The sequence below is a fragment of the Ailuropoda melanoleuca genome, chromosome 3 (assembly GCF_002007445.2).
Source record: "Ailuropoda melanoleuca isolate Jingjing chromosome 3, ASM200744v2, whole genome shotgun sequence".
Lineage (NCBI taxonomy): Eukaryota > Metazoa > Chordata > Mammalia > Carnivora > Ursidae > Ailuropoda > Ailuropoda melanoleuca.
The window spans coordinates 140,305,634-140,321,412 of NC_048220.1; the positions used below are offsets into that span (position 1 = coordinate 140,305,634).

Consider the following 15,779-nt stretch of genomic DNA (forward strand, 5'->3'; position numbering starts at 1 on the left):
CTCCCCCCAGTGTAAGCTCCACGAGGGCAGAGATTTTTGCCTATTTTGATCACCAGTCCATCTCCAGGCATAGAGAAGAGCCCAAGAAGTAAAAAGCTATCAATAATTATTTGTTGAATGGGTGGGTTTATAGAGGTATGGATGGTTGGATGTTTGGGTGGGTGGATGGATGGATGGATGGATGGATGGATAGATCTTTTGGGATTTTCCAAACTGGGTGAGAAAAACCCTGTTTCTAATTTGGGTACAGGCCTAGAAGTCTATGACCTTGTGTGCATGAGGAAGGAATGGGATTATCCCCTGTACTCCCAACTATAGCTGGAGTGTTCGGTGTAATTTTCCCCGTATCGTCTGGCGGGTGGATATTTGCTACTTCATCTTTTCTCGGTTAGCATGTCACCTCTCTGCACCTTTCTCTTCCCTCTCCATAACCAGATGAATAAAGGTGCACTCCCTCTGTGTCCCACAGTCCTGTGCATGTCCCCACAATGGCAATCTAAAGTGGGATTCACTCTGGTATTTGTGGTGTGCATGTAGTCTTTTCTATTCAGACTGCAAAGTCTTTGGCTTGATTGCATTTCTCTTCCCAGTGCTTAACACTCTGGCACACAATAAGCACTCATTGTGTATGTGTTATTTAATGAAGTGATTTAGACTGAAATTTTGTAAAACATAACTTACTCTAATGGTCCTTAAGAGTGCAATAAAAATGTGTCTCTCTAGCCTTCTGATTGTGCTACATTTAAGATGTTTATTTCATGATTTTACAATAATTAAATAATTAGATTTGCTGAAGCCATTATAGCCTGTCCCCAAATTGTCCAGCTGAGGCCTGAATAATCTAGTCTTCTGCCTTCTCAGTCGTCATTGCCATCTTCCAGTAGAAGTGACCACTCTTCATAGTGTATCTTAGAGAGGAGAGACTGTGCAGTCCCTCTGAAGCCTCTTTCTCCCTAATGGTTGTCTATAAGACGTGTAGATGGCTGAAGAGGAAGGTAACAGTAATTAAACAGCACGTGAAAGGAGACCAGCGGCCCCTCCCCTGCATGGCAGGATCAGATGTCAGTTGCTTCCTGACATTTACATTTCTTGAATTCAGCATTTGGACCTACTGTCAGTGTCACGGAGAATTTCATCAGTATCATCTTCAAGGAATAGATATTCTTAAACGTAAAAATAGCACAGCACTGCATGACTGTCAGGTCATGGAGCTGAGCCAGGCTCAGAACCCTGAAGTCCTATTTCCCGTAAATTACTTATTGAAATGTACATGTTCAAAAAACAACAGTGATGTATCTTTATGGAGTCCCTGCCATGCTGGGAGCGCAAATCCGTATCGGTTGAATGTGTGTATATATTTGTAGAGAGATAGATGTAGATAAAGCCATAAATGTAGATAGATGTAGGTAGACAGACACAGAGGTATAGATGTAGATAATGATACATGCAGACATGTAGGCATGTAGGTTTATATATGCAGATATAGAGAGATCATGCTATTACTAAGACTCATGGCCACTAGGTCAGGATTGCAATTAATGAAATAAATGTCTAAAACAGTGTGGTGAAGCCCGGCATTGTGGCTTAGCTTTGCATTTTTGGTAAAGTAACTGAGGGCTGCTAAAGTATCCACGAAGACCACAGCTATGCAGCACCTTTTAAATAAATGATCTTTCATGAACTTGGTGCTATGAGCACGTGTGAGCGTGTGGGTGCGTGTACACACACACACAAACACACACACGTTTTCACCAGACAGTGTGGACAGTTGCCCACCTTTTTTATCCGCCATCCCAGAATATGGAACTGTGCCCTGCTGCCATTGTGTTCACAGGGCACACACACAGTAGGCGCCAAACAAGAAGGAACAACAACTGTGAAGCATGTGAGTGACCACACGCTTCCTTGTATTAGTGCTCATTCTAAAGAATCTTCATTGAACCAAGCGTCTTTTTAGTGGCAGGTCTAGTTCTTTTCTCCCAGATAACTATGACTTTTCTCAATTTTCCTGGAATGCTCTCCTCCTTAACTTAATTTGATACATAGTTATCTGCTAGCTTTCTCATTCCACCGCCATATCTTCTAGGAGCTGATTACATGTCTTTTCATAACTTTCTATTTTATGTACTATATTATGCTCTTCTAAGATTATTTCATAATCTAGGTGTAAAAAAGTTCTGTGCGAAGGTCTTAAAAGTTTCTTCTGGGATGTCATAGTAATTATGAATTATGACGTAGTAGCTTTGTTTTGTGATTGTAATGTTCAGTGTCTTGTATGTATTCTAGCTTTGACTCTCTTCTCCTTTTCTTTCCTTTTCTTTCCTTTTCTTTTCTCTTTTCTTTTCTTTTTCTTTTTCTTTTTCTTTTTCTTTTTCTTTTTCTTTTCTTCTTGAGAGAAAGTGTGCCTGTGATCAGGGGTGGGAGGGGCAGAGGGAGAGAGAGAATCCCAAGGCAGCCCCAAGGTGGGGCTCAACCCCAGAACCCCGAGATTATGACCTGAGCTGAAATCAAAAGTTGGACCTTTAATTGACTGAGCCCCCCAAACACCCCACTGACTCTTGTTTTCTTATTCACAGTCTGTCTCTACGGCAGAGCATTTACAAAGTAACTTTTGTTTTTTTAAGCCAATCCTAAATGGTCAGATACACCTACAAGGAATGTAGGTGTTCCTACAAGGAACATTTCTACCCACAGATGCCCGGTTTGTAGAGATCTGGTTGATTTGGAGTAGTTTTTCCTCCTTTGCCTGAGCCCAGGCCAGTTCCCCAGGTGTAGAAAATGCACAGGGCCAATATTCGTAGGTCACTTCCACCTGTCTGCAGTGCTCACCCCTGTTTGGGTCTGAAGGAGGTCTTGGACCAGTTCACCAGTGGACGTCATTCAACAGTCCTGCCTAATGTAGCGATGACAGTACAAATTTAATAAAGATTCTGCAGTGTTTCATAGTATGATACATTATATAAGCCGCTGGTAGTAACCTGGTAGTAATTCATAATATGGCTCACATTACTTGAACACTCACCGTGTCCTAGGCACTGCTACAACTGCTTTACTTGTATTGTTTGATCTTCTCAGCAACCATACAGAGCAGGTGCTAATGTTATCCCCAGTTGAGAAGTGAGAAAACTGAGGCATGGAGAAGTTGAGAAACTCACCAGGGTCACGCAAAGGTCGTCTGGATGGCTGAGCCCGGCAGATAACATGTACTTTCTTAATCCAGTATTTGTCTCACCCCCTTTATTTTGTAAAGCTCACCAAGGGAGCTCCCCTGGCCGAATATGACGGCCAAGAATTGTAAACAGTAGAACCCACTTATTTTAAATGCTGCGAACTAAAGCTACTATAGGTTTCTGCAAATGGTGTCTTGGTCTTATTTCGCTGAGCTAGCAGATATTTTGAGGGCTAGAACCCACTCTCACTGTGTAATTTTCTTGCAGAAAACACATGATTGGTGGTTAATCTCAAACAAAGATCCCTCATGGATAAACATCTGTATAAACAAATGGTGACTTTCCTACATCTCTTCCTGTATACGGGGCGGTCATCGAGGACTAGCGGGCATCGCCATTAATGTCTGATTGGAAATCATGTTTCTGTTATTGATGTAAAACACTAACCCCTTTTCTTGAAAGTTGTAAGGAAACTGGCAAGGTGAAATAATCTGTATCCACCCCACCTCCCCATCTCCAAGCAGATATTTATGGAGCACATTCAGTGGATAGGATTGTTTCAGGCACTGGAAATACACTGGTAAACAAGAGAGGCTCCCAGTTGTCATGGAACATACATTTTAGGTGGGAGAGTTGGACCATAAGCAATAATTATATCACAACAAAGAAAAAGAGTATCGTGTAGTGGTGAGTGCTGTGCAGAGAACCCCGATTGGGTCATATGATAGAGAGTGAGTAGCGGGCAACTTTGGATTGGCCTGTGTGTAGTGAGGAAGGGGAGAGTGGTGTGAAGTGACCACAGAGGTGGGTGAGAGTTAGAGCGTGTAGGGCTTTGTAGGACAGGACAGCAAATGCAGATGTTCATTATGGGCATTGAGAAGCCTTGGTAGAAGCTGTGGAAGGACTGGATTTGTTTGTGTTTTTCAGCTGTCATTCAAAATTGTCAGAGTTACCGTTGGGAAAGTGGATGATGGGTTAGCAAGAGGGGAAGCGGGAAGACCAGCTAGAAGGCCATCGCAAGTGACCAAGTAAGGCGTGATGGTGGCATAGACTGGGGTGTGGTTGGTCAAGATGGAGAAAATTGGATGGTTTTGACATGTTTTTAGAAGCAGAGTCAATGGTACTCTGGCTTGGGCATTGGGGAAGAGAGGAAGAAAAGCTAAGAACGAATTGTAGGCATTGGACTTGAGAACGTCAGTGGATGGTGGACCATTTACAGAGATAGAAGTCTTGGGGTTGGGGGAAGCACACGTTTTGGAGGGAAAAATGAAAATTTTTCTAGGGCCATGTTAATTTTGGGTTGACAGATTTCATTTCTCATCCAGTTGGAGAGAATAGGCAGATTTGTGATTCTGGACTATCTGCCAACGATTGGAGCAAGAGGTAGTTTGGGGAGGCACAGACATATCCACAGTATTAAAGTCCAGGGCTCTTCCCTAGGATACACCAGAGGCAGGAAAATGGTGCTGTAGACAGAACCGCAGGCGCTATAACGTTTGGGGAGGGGGTCCTAGCATCTGTTGGAGAGCTCTTCATAATACCTCACTTGATATTGTAGTGCTTTGGTACTTCAGAAGGGATCTTAAAAGTGACAAAAAGTCCCGAAGGTAATTCTGCCCCTTGAGAGAGATTTCATTCAACATCTTAGCCAAAAAAATCTTCATGGTTGCAACATTAAATGCCATTCTGGTTATAGAAAATAAGGTCAGATTCTCACCGTGAAGTGTGAGATGGGAGTTCTTGTCAGCATTTATTTTGCTTTTTTTCTCCCAATTAGCAGTTCAGGCTGTTTTTTGTAAATGCAGTCTCTCCCCAGTTGAGTCTTGGGAGGCGTGGGGCAAGGCAAGACACAGGTTTTAACGATCCAGCCCGTTTTCCTTGTTACCAAAATGCTGCCGTCTGACATAAAAATCTGCCCTGCTGTTTTCTCATCCTGCTCTTTTAATTATTATATATTTTTTTCTAAGGACATTGAGCTAGTGAAAGTTCAGTATCCAGGAGGCCCGTCAAGTATTTTTCCCAACATATTTCACGTTCTCAGTGTCAGTGCCGGGAGCAGGCAGCATATTTGTTGCCTAAATCAATCTCTATGAGCGTTTGCAATGTGCTGGGTAGGAGACTCTGACATGGTGTTAGTAACAATGCAGCGGATAATGTGGCCGGCTGGAGAGCCACTCCACCTCTGATTTCTTGCGATGAGTTGAGTTAACCCCACTAGCATTGTTAACACCTTTTATTAGAGGATCAGAGTGATGAAACTCAGGGTGTAACCAGAGTTTTGTCAGTGGCTTAGAACTTTGATTTTCTATCAAAGAGAAATGCATTTGGCTATTCATGCAAAGGTGAAAGCTCACCTTTCTCTTAGTTAGTGAAAATAAGATTTGACACTGGCCATTAAGCTTCCCCAGGGCAGCTGTGTTCTGCAGGAAAAGCAGGATGCAGGGCTGTGTGTTGAAGAGGAATGGGTTTGAGCATCAAGCATCCGCACAGAGACCTTTGTGAAAAGGACACACCTAACTTGTAAGGCACTGGGATCCAGCCCTGGTTAAAACAGATAAGCTGAACTGAAGAATAAGTTATTTTTTTCCAGGGGATCATTTCGTGGGACATATACCTGTGTATAGTAAGTAGTGTATAAATAATCTAAAAGATCTCAGTTTTTAAAAAGCTACTTTGTTGAGGTATGATTGACTTATAAAAGCCAATAAAAAGAGTATATTTAAACGTGTATTTACATACATTGATGAGTTTGTGAACCATCGTAAGCCTCAGGGCCTTAAACATATCCATGACCTCCCCAAATTACTGTTTTCTTTAAATTTATTTTTATTTTTAAAAAATATTTTATTTATTTATTTTTTAGAGAGCAAGCACAAGCAGGGGGAGCAGGAGGCAGAGGGAGAAGCAGGCTCCCCGCTGAGCTAGGAACCTGATATGGGGCTCCATCCCAGGACCCTCAGACCATGACCTGAGCCAAAGGCAGATGCTTAACTGCTTAACCAATGGAGCCACTCAGGCATCCCAAATTATTGTTTTTTAAAAGAGTATTTAATCTAAGATCTACTTACTCAACAGGTTTAAGTATACAACACAATATTATCATTTTAACTGTAGGCATTATTGTGTATAATAGATCCCATTTAAAAAAAAATTCGTGTTATTTTTAGAGACAGAATCACTTCTCAAGAATGCCTTTTGGAACAGCTCAGTTGGGGGTCAGAAGGAAACTTGCAGCACCTTCACTCATAGCCTGCATTTTAACGTGATGTGATCTCAGTTCCCTGCTTGAGCTGTGGTGTTCAGATCTCAGGTGTACAGCTAGTGCTCGTGTCTCTTCTCAAATGAGTAATGTGAAGCTCACTGTGGGCAGAAAAATATAAAGGTGGAATTTGCCCCCAACTGATCAGGCCTTTTAATACTCGCTCGCAAGCTGTCTGTGAGGCCAGAGAGCATATCACCTGTGCTTATAAGATTTCATAGTTGACCCAGGCTTTTGGTTGGGGTTGGTGAGGTGAAAGGGGGTTCTGTTGTCCACTTAAGACTAATTTTATTCCACCATATTTGGGTTTAGAAACACTACAAAGTGTCTTCTTTATTGTTGATAGCAATAATGATCTGACTAAAATTCAACAGGAAAGGGATGCCTGGGTGGCTCAGTCAGTTAAGCATCTGCCTTCAACTCAGGTATGATCCCAGGGTTCTGGGATCGAGTCCTGCATTGGGCTCCTTGCTCGGCAAGGAGCCGGCCTCTCCTTCTGCGGGCTGTTCCCCCTGCTTGTGCGTTCTCTCTCTGTCTCTCTCTCTGACAAATAAATAAAAATAAAAATCTAAAAAAAAAAAAAAAAACTCCAACAGGATACAAAAAGCCAACAATGCTGAAAGATGCCTGGGAGGGTCAGGTGGAATGATCAATGTATTTATTTCCCTCTTTACCACCTAACATGAAAGCCTGTGACTTTATTACTTGGAAAATTCTGGAAGATGACAGAACTGGGTAACGAAAACTCATAATGACAAAGAAAGAAAGCAGTTCTTTGGTGGACATATCCTATTGTTAGCATTCTTTTTTGCTTTTTCTCTAAGGTGGAGAAAAAGATGACACAGATGAAACAGAGAGTCAGCCCTTCTTCCAGATTCACCCCGTCTCACATTGTCCCCCTCTCAGGGCACTTGATTGTCCCCATGCTGGAGATGGTTTTGGGCAAAGCACGTCACACGGGGTCTCTCTTGGTTCTGCTCAAGGAGTCCATCCTCTGGTCAGCACAGAGCAGGATTTGCAGCTGAAAGCACCCCAGACAAATGCCTTGCCCAGATTTCAGAATTGTGGAGTGGCACAATATGGCATCCACTGCAAGACATTGGACCAGCCACCTTGCTGACTTTCTGTGTGATCGAGCTCCTGTTAACCCAGGAAGGGTAGAGACCACCTTTGTGCCAATGGCAAGGAATGCATTTTTGGACATGTAGTTTTATTTATCCTGGATTCTGTTCAAGTTTATATTTCAGTGGATTTTTAGTCTTCATTTTAGCAGTTGCAGATCGGGAATTTTCTGCTTGTTTTTTTCTCTTCTTTGGCAACATAAGAGCTAGAATGTGATTTGGTTTTCATTATGAAAAATCTTTGCTAAAAGATGATGGAAACAATCTAACAAGTTAGATATTACATAGAGACAGTATTTGCAGCGCATGTGATAGACATAAGGTTCACATCCCTAATCTACAAAGAGGAATCAATTGATAAGAAAGATTCAAATAACCCACAAGTGAATGGGCAAAGATATGAATCGGCAATTCAAATATGAGTGAATTCTGATGTCCAGTAAGTAGATGAAATGATGGTCCATCCACAGCTGAAATTCCTTTCTTCTGACTGGCAAAACAAAAAACGAAACCCCTGATGGTAAAGATGCTGATAGAGAGAACTCACACCCATTCCTGATCGAAATGTGAATTGTTTACATTTTTGGAAAAGCAGTCTGACAGTTGCTACTAAAAATACACAAACTCTCTTACCCAGTAGTACCCCTTCTGGGAATACAGATTACAAAAATAAAAATGCAAGCACACATAGAGAAGAGTATGTGTATTGGGTGTTTATAGTAGCTTTGTTTTCAGTGCCCGCCCTCAAAGCCCTCAGAGCCCTCAGAAAACTACTTTGCATGGTGAGGATGCATCAAGAATTATAGGTTATGTATCAGTTAGATTGTAAGAATGCCTCAGATATGGTGTATCCATTTAAAGATTAGTTTAAATCACACCTGGTTAATTTCAGAGATTTTTATAATATGAAGTGAGAAAAGTAGACCCTATTTTTCAGCGGGAAGACCCTCATCATCCGAGTCTGTATACATGTTTGTATGTGATTACGTGAACATGGAAAAAGCTCTTAGAAGGGTGTCTGCTGGACTATTGACAGCGGTTATGTAGGTAGGGGGAGAAGCAGCTTCTAAGAAATGGCCCAGCAGTTGGCATTGAGCTTGCAGAAGTATGAAGGTGTGGGAATCTGGGGACCAAGAGTTCCAATCCTGTTGTTCTGGTCTTAGCTGAGGTCTGGATACAAGTAAGAGCTCGGCAGAGCCTTTGCATTTCTTTCAAGGGCCTAAAGGAACTCCTGCAAGGGTTGTAGACTCTTCACCCCCAACTATTGCTTTCTAATGTGAGGAATCCTTTGTGACTGTCTTCTGATGACATTCATTCTTCTTTTAAACTTCCTCTTCTTAGGAGATCGGCGTTCACCAGCAGTGGATTAGACATCCTTAAGTTGGCCCATAGGTATTTGATAGAAGATATTTAATATTTCCCCTTCTCTCCAACACACAAATAACCCCAGACAAGTAAAGAAAAAAATGCTTCTTGTGTCTCCTTTTCTTGTGTTTCCTTTTCTCTGTGTGCAAATACCATAATTGCATTGTGTGTTATGGGTAATGGCAAGGACTATAATTAAGGTGAATTATAATGGGGAACGCCTAACTTTGTCTTCATGAGGTGTTGTATAAACAGAGACACTGAACATCATACGGCCTCCCGGCAGCACTCCGGGGACGCACGCCACTGCTGCGAACAGGAGGGACGCTGGTGGCTGTGCGCACATGCGCATGAGTCCTTGGCACAGGTCGGGGCTTCCGTGAGGTTCCGCAGCCGCCCTGGGCCACTGTTGGAAGAGCTCTTGTGATTTGCGTGTGGTCCAGGATGGAGTGCCGTGTGTGCACGCGTACCAGCAAATGGCACCACGCCGTGGTGTTGCCTTGGAGCGAGCCCCCTTCCTTTATTAGACCTGCATCTGGAATCCATGTGGCCGCGGGGGGCCCAGCAGAGCGCATCCCGAAGCCAGCCGTTAGGCTGCAGATGTGCAAATAGGGCTTTTGGGATGAACATCAAAAAGTGTCTATTCTCGTCGTCACTTTTCTCGCCGTGACACCACAGACAAACAAAAGTTGTTCCTAATTTTCTCTTCCGAAAGCTTGATTTGTTTTTGCTGGCTATGGGTAGATCTCATTGAGCTTTTCCATATCTTGTCAGACGCTGATTCTGGAGGAAACAAAATGCTCCCTAGATGAATAAACAGAAGTCATTTGGGTGTCATTTCTAGACTTGTAAATCTCCGTGCACTAGCGCACGCGTGCGGGCCCCAGGAAGAGGGTGGCGCCTCCCGTTCTGTCCCTGCTGTCATTGCACTAGCAGGCTGGTCTGTGGGCTGTGTGTGACCCCTGGGGTTTGCACGGAGACAGATGAGGCTGCATGGTTGTGCTTAAAAAGACCGGGGAGCTAGGCAGTCAGCATCTGAATGCCATCATCGCCTGGTCCCCTCTGATCTTTGGGTCAGAGGTGCCTTTTTCCTCCCTTAGTAGGATCTTGGGGAGGATTTTGCACTGTCCTTTCTCTGCCTCGTCCTTACTTCCCAGGTGAGTCAGAGTCTGGCCAGACATTCTCTTTGTCCTTTACTTTGACGAATGGTGAAGATGCTTGTTACCCACCTGAGTCTCTCTTAGCTGCTCGTCTCTGGGACTTTCTACCCCTCACTTGTTCTCATCGGCATCAGGAGCTGTTATTTACCACTAGTTTATTGTTCTCTGGTGTAGAAAGACATAGATATCAGAGTTCCCATTCCTAGGGAGCTTACAGCTTGTGTCTCCCCAGTCTCTGTCATCTATAATGGCAGTTGTCAAATGCCAAGGATCAAGAACACTTCTTGGGATTGTGGCAATGGCAAGTACATTGATTGCAGTCATCGGAAGGGATCTGATCGTTACACCCTGAAACCAAATACTGTTGGTGTGGAGGCAAAGAACATGGACAATGGGAGGCGAGCCCTTATTTTTGCTCCGTTTTGCATATAGGAGGTGTTATGGACCGAGTGTTTGTGTCCCTCCAAACTTCACATATTGAATTTCTAACCCCCAATGGGATGGTGTGAGGAGGAGGGCCCTTTGGGGAAGTGATGGTTGAGCCCTCACGAGTGGGATTCATGCCCTTATCGTGGGACATGAGAGAGATGGCTTTCTCCTTTGCTCCCTCTCTCCCCATTCTGCCTGTGACAACACAGAGAGAAGACCACAGGCTCTCACAGACACCAGATGTGTTCACCCTTGGTCTTGGACTTACCAGCCACCAGAACTGGAACAATAAATTGTTATTTAAGCTCCCCCAGTCTGTGGTAATTTATTACCAAAGGCTGAGCGAAGACAGGAGAAATGTAATACATTTTAAAATGAAATTACCAATCAGAATGGCCAGTGGGCAGGGAATGTGTGGATCCTGGGATCAGTGGTGATTAAGATATGGTATAGAAGTAAAGGAAAGTGTCTCAAAAGAGGAATGCAGTTATGGAATCAGGGGAACTCAGCCTTCATGATCATTCTTATTCCCATTAAGTTTGGAAGCTTCAAGAAGTGGGAGCCAGTGTCTACTTTGAGAATTACAGGCAACGCTGAGGAATAACTAGACTCCGTGGGGAACAGAGCACAAAGCAGGATCCCACTTAAGGCTTAAATAAATGCAGACTTATGTGAGAAAGAAAAAAAAAGAAATGTTGTAGCAAAGCAGATGATGTGCATAAGTGGAAGTGGGAAATATATTCTGCATATACAAGCCAGTAGGATAGCGTATTTAATTAGAACTTGCAGCTTATGATGTTGAGAATATGCTCTTTGAAAAACTTGTCTGTGAATCGTGTCCAACTGTTTTTATTTATTCTAGTGCAGCTTCTTACGGGTAAAATGTATAAGCCACAGCATCTTAAAATAATACAGCAGAGAGTTGAAATGCTTGCTAAAAATTGCCTCTCATTTTTTACATGGTGAATAAAGAGTGAATCTGTATAGTATATGAAAGGTAATTATAAAGTTGTCCAGTGACTCTACCAGGCTTCCTGGTCTGGGAGCTGAGACAGGTTTCGGTGCTAAGGAGCTTGTAGCTCAGTGATCCTCAGTATTTGTGGTCTATGGAGAGCAGATGGCAAGTGTGGATGATAAAGGACATTTCCTATTGCCTGGCAGGATTTTCCAGGATGTGGCTGCGCTTTGATCGGAGTCACGAGGGACGGGGGCGGGGAGGGGGCTGATGATTACATCTGGTCATGGGTCTTACCAATTCCTTTCTTCCTTACAGTGCATAATGCTGTTTAATTCCATCTTTTTTTTTTTTTTTTTCTTTTTAATGTCACTCTAAAGCAGAGTTTCTCAACCTCAGCACTATTGACATTTTGGGTTGCATAGTTTTTTGTTTTTTGTTTTTTTTTTTGGTGAGAGTGGGGGTGGGGTGGGCTTTCCTATACATTACACAGTATTTATCAGCAGCCCCGACCTCGGTTCACTAGATGTCAGTAGCATCCCCCAGTTGTGACGGCCATTCAGAATTGTCTCCAGACTTCGCCACATGTTCCCAGGCAGAGACAGTAAATTCGCCCTTGGTTTTGAGCTGTTGGTCTCAACGCAGTCTACTAAATTAGAAACAGGACAAGTGCAAGTCTCGAAGACGTTGCGTGTACTTGTGTAACCGTGAATCTGTGAAGGCCAGGACTTGGACTTGATGCGCTGCTATGGTGGCAGGTGACTGGCAGGACCCAGCAGGGACAAGGTTTGCTCTCTCTTTCCTGGAGGCTCCTGCAGACTTGCCTCCACCTAGATCTAATTGGTGGGAAGTGTGGGGCCTGCCTTTGATGAATAATGACTTTGGGGTTTATCCTGTAGTTACCAGTGATCAGAAATGGGCCAGAGTGGACAGACATCGCCATCGGGTAGCCTCCATCTTCCCTGACCTTCTGCATTTCCAAGTCAAGCTTTCCCCCCTCATTTATGTGCTCCTGGATTTTTGAGTGAAACACTGGAGCAGATACAATCCAGTCCCCCCAACTGAAGGCAAGAGAAGAGCTTAGAGAATTAATTTATGGTATGATGACCCTCGACCATCATTTCATTTGTCTTCCTTATTTTTCCTGATGACTCTCCAAAACAACACAAGGATTAGAGTAAAATATATACTTGGAATGACAGTGAGAATCTTTTTGCCATTATCCCTGGAACCCACATTGTTTATTGAGCTGTGTGAGTGTAGGTTAGCGTTGCCCTTGAAAGGATGCAATTAAAAAACCTATTATTGTTTTGCTGCTCAGCTTTCTCAGCTGTGATCCAAAGAAGAAAGTTGTCAAACAATGGAAGACTTCACAGTCTGTATCTCTGAGCTAAATCAGAGATCCGGTGCCGTCTCTAACACTGCAGAACATTATATGAATTCGAGAAACTCCTTGAAATAGACTGAGGCTATAACCAGTGAGTGGATTATAACGATGCAGACAGTAGTCATTTTGATTTGATAGGTGTTCTGCAGGGCCTCTATTGCATATTTTTCCCATTTATTTAAAAGAAAATTCCACCCAATTTGCTTAGACCAACCATCTGGAAGTACTTTTTATTGTCTTTTGACACCTTGCCAACTGGGAAGAAAAAAGATAGAGGACAAAAATACTATAAAAATACTGAATTTAATGCAGTTAATGTTAAAGAAAATGCTAATTTTTCATCTTCCAACACATACATTATGTTAAATTAAGTTCCTCTAGGTTTTCTTTGGGGACAGTTTGTCCTCTGGGATGTGTCAGAAAGTGTGTGGATTCCTTTCTTTCCATCGTTTGACATCTCTGAGGCCCAGTATCCTTCCATGTGTCTGTGTTCAATGCTCATCGTCCCCTGATTATGTAGATCTCTCATCTTACAACGGAGGAGCCCTAGACACTGAGCGCTCAAGTTCTTATGGTTGGTGTACTTCCTCTGTCCTGGCCAAAGGTTTTTTCATTTTGTAATGAAATTCTGATTAAATAAAGCAGTTTTCTGAAAGCTGCATCTTCAAAGTAATCTCTTACGGGAAGCACTTAACTGTATAAATCAAGTGTTGGTTGATTTATCATCTGAAAAATACAAGTCAGGATTCATTTGGGTCCCGTGTCTATTGATTTAAAGATCCCTCCTGTCTCATGGTGACCAGATCTACTGTTTATACCAAGTGGATTGAGCTTTGTGTGGTTAAGAGTCACACAAAATTGATACCCACCTGTAAAATGGTGTAATATTTATCAAACTACTATCTATGAAATGTTTTTCTATTTAGAGCAGTCTTGCTTTGTGTCAGGCACTGTACTTGTTTTTTTTTTTTTTTTTTGTTAATGTTAGGTCAGTTAGATAGAAACCTGCAAGGTTTTGGTCCCATTTAATATATAAAATTGAGATCTAGCAGTCATGTAACTTAGCCAAGGTAGAATCGTGAAGCTGGGATTCATTCCAGGATTTGCTAACTCAAAACCCCACACCCTGATTCTGGGAAGAATTCTTCTCTTGGTTGTCAATGATACCTGTGGTTGATATGTTTTCCTAATGAGTAGATCATTGGTTCCGCTGAGGTTTTCGGATGAGTTTCTGGTTGCATCTGTGTGAAGATTTCTAGTAAAGAATGTTACCAATGTTTTTATGTTACGGTTAGTAGACACTAAAAGTATTTATGTAGCCAATGACTTACAAACATCTGAAAATGGATGTATTTCCATCTTAGTATTTATGCAGGATCCATGATATTTTGAGCACTGAATGGAGATCTGTGTTATAAAATCTAATCAGAAGGATGTTTTTAAATTTTATGTCCATTTAGAGAGAATATATTGGGTAGGCATCAGCCAAAGTTCTAGAGAAAAACTATCATCTTAGATGAAAGTAATGTTTTTTGTTTCTTGTTTTTTTACCCATAGTGAATTGCTAGATCTCGAACGCAGCTGACTAAAGTTTTCCATATCTTATGCTTCATTTGTTGTAAATGAAATTAATTTTATTTGATGGTATCCTTTAAAGTCTCAAATATTATTACAGTGAAATATGATGATTATAATGATGTCTATTTATGCATGTAATATGTGTTTTCCCAAAATAATTACACAATAAATTTTCATTTCACTGTGACAGGAGAGTTTTGGGTATCCTTTCGGTTCTCATCCAGTTAAAAAAGAAAGACCGTAGATGATAATTTTGAATCAGATCCTACTAGCTAGAAAAAAGTTGTTAGCAAACATTCTCTCCTAATTTTTTTCAGATGAGTTTTGTGTACTTTAGAGATTTTTACCTACGTACTTCGATGTACAACGTGCTTGCACGCAGGGAAATTCATTTAAAGGAGGATTCATAAACTTTGTAAATGCTAGGCTGTTGGGGAAACTCAGAGTACAGGAATGTTTCAGAAACATCTGAGCTATTATGACTGTGTAATTTGACTTTTATTAAGCTTGTAGAGCTTTTGTTGTCCATGTATAACAAAAATGCGGTGGAGTAATACCTGCTATCGTTGGCCTTCCCAGGTCACTGTGTAAACCAATCAGGGCAAAAATATGTAGCAATTTAGTTTCTTCAATTTCTGCAGTGATTTCAAGCATTAGTCTTTTTTTTTTTTTAAGATTTATTTATTTTTTTTATTTGAGAGAGAGAGAGGGAGCCAGTGAGAGTGGGGAGAGTGGTAGAGGGAGAGGGAGAGAGAGAATCTCTAGCTGACTCCGAGCTGAGTGCAGAGCTTGACACAGGGCTCAATCCCATGACCCTGAAATCATGTGACCTGAGCTGAAATCAGGAATCCAATGCTTAACCGACTGAGCTACCCAGGCACCCCTTCATTCATGCTTACCCTCTGGTCTGACTTCCTTTTTTTCTACCCCCTTCAGCCACACAGGTCAACATGCCTTATCACTCTTTCCAATTTGCACTACTTGAAGGAGTATGCTTCCTTTGTTATGAAATCCCACCGAAGGTAATGGAAGGTTTTGCCCCAATATATCAACATATACCAGACCGTTTTATATGAGTCCTAGTTCTACTCTGCCCAGTACTGCGGGCATGGCATTTAAATCTTGGACATTGTTTGCCTAAACTTCCCAAATCCTGTCCAAGTCTTCAGAAGCTGGTTGAGCTCCTTTTTTCCCTTCTCAGGCTGACTTCCTTATGTCTAGTTAGTCCCATCTATATCTAGGGTATACTTTTACACTAGTGTATATGTGTGAGTAATGCCCTTTCTCCTTTTCCAGAGTACTCCCCTGATGGTTTAGGAAATATTTTGCACACACTTCTGTCTCTGGATAACTTA

The 15,779-nt window shown here is 42.2% G+C and overlaps 1 protein-coding gene across 6 annotated transcripts in view; it reads left to right on the plus strand.

Moving 5' to 3' along the window:
• The window catches only part of SEMA5A (semaphorin 5A), a 498,547-nt gene that overhangs the window by 126,695 nt on the left and 356,073 nt on the right, over positions 1–15,779 (plus strand). The gene's annotated exons all lie outside the window — the stretch shown is intronic.